Source organism: Heterodontus francisci, unplaced genomic scaffold (genome assembly GCF_036365525.1).
Source record: "Heterodontus francisci isolate sHetFra1 unplaced genomic scaffold, sHetFra1.hap1 HAP1_SCAFFOLD_51_2, whole genome shotgun sequence".
Taxonomy (NCBI): domain Eukaryota; kingdom Metazoa; phylum Chordata; class Chondrichthyes; order Heterodontiformes; family Heterodontidae; genus Heterodontus; species Heterodontus francisci.
In genome coordinates this window covers 5,243,573-5,245,009 of record NW_027141369.1, presented here as the reverse complement: position 1 = coordinate 5,245,009, position 1,437 = coordinate 5,243,573, and the positions used below count along the sequence as shown (strand labels likewise).

At 46.0% G+C, this 1,437-nt stretch overlaps 1 non-coding gene across 1 annotated transcript; it reads left to right on the top strand.

Annotated features, from left to right (window-relative positions):
- The first annotated feature begins 1,125 nt into the window (after positions 1-1,125).
- On the top strand, positions 1,126-1,199 carry trnap-agg (transfer RNA proline (anticodon AGG)). The gene has a single exon. It is a non-coding gene; the product is annotated as a tRNA-Pro (tRNA).
- Positions 1,200-1,437: the final 238 nt, after the last annotated feature.

The window sequence follows — 1,437 nt, the reverse complement described above, 5'->3', positions numbered from 1 at the left end:
CTTATCCATCTATTCCTGTGCATTCATCTGTCTTATCCATCTATTCCTGTACTCACTTGCACGTGACACTGGGAGTAATCCGGAGATTATTACTTTTGATGTCCTGCTTGCTAATTTCTTACCTCACTCCCTAAGTTCTGACTGCAGCACAACATCCTTATATCTACCTATGTTGTTGGTTCTGATGTGGACTACCACTGCTGGCTGTTCACCCTCCCCCTTCAGGATGCTCTGTAACTGCTCAATGACATCCTTGACCCTGGCACCAGGGAGCCAACACTCCATTCCTGGATTCACGTCTCTGGCCATAGAAACACCTGATTGTTCCCTTGACGATTGAATCACCTATCACTATGGCTTTTCCAGTCTTCCCTGTACTCCCCTTTGCAGCTGAGTCAACCATGGTGTCATGGACTTGGCTCCGGCTGCACTCCCCAGGTGAAGCATCATTGTCCTCTGTATTCAGAACTGAATACCTGCTGGAGAGTGAGACGCACTCGGGGTGTCCTGCACTACCTGCCTGATTCTTTTTGACTGCCTGGTGGTCACCCATTCCCTCTCTCCCTGCATACACTTAAGCTGTGGGGTGACCACATCTATAAACAAAGATCAGTACAGCACAGGAACAGGCCATTCGGCCCTCCAAGCCCGCGCCGATCTTGATGCCTGTCTAAACTAAAACCTTCTGCACTTCAGGGGACCGTATCCCTCTCTTCCCATCCTATTCATGTATTTGTCAAGATGCCTCTTAAACATCGCTATCTTCCCTGCTTCCACCACCTTCCCCGGCAGCAAGTTCCAGGCACTCACCACCCTCTGTGTAAAGAACTTGGCTCGCATATCCCCTCTAAACTGTGCCACTCTCGCCTTAAACCTATGTCCCCTCGTAACTGACTCTGCCACCCTGTGAAAAAGCTTCTGACTATCCACTCTGTCGCTGCCACTCATAACTTTGTCAACCTCTATCATGTCGCCCCTCCACCTCCATTCTCAGTTTTGGGAAAAATAGAGTATATGACTGTATCAGTAAGTAGGAAAAGTTAAAATATGTTGTGACCAGTGGAGAAGTGTGATGAGAATAAACAGATCCTCCTCTGATTTCAACTACGCAATCATTTGTGATCTGGCTCTGTAGCTTAGTTGGTTAAAGCACCTGTATAGGAAACAGAAGAGACTGGGTTCAACTCCCAGCAGAGCCTTATTTCACATTTGTGATATGCTTTAGAAGTTTCCTTATCAATCATTTATATCTCTGTTTTGTGAACTTGAACTTGGAATTCAAATTACATGATGAATTTCAGTCACAGGAGAAAACAGCCTTTGTGAAGGATGTGAGTTGGGAATGGCTGTTCCTCCTTGTCCAGAAATTCAGTGCTGATACGCCAAAGGCAACTTCTTTGATACAAATTTGTTCACGGTTACATTCAATCTGGAAAA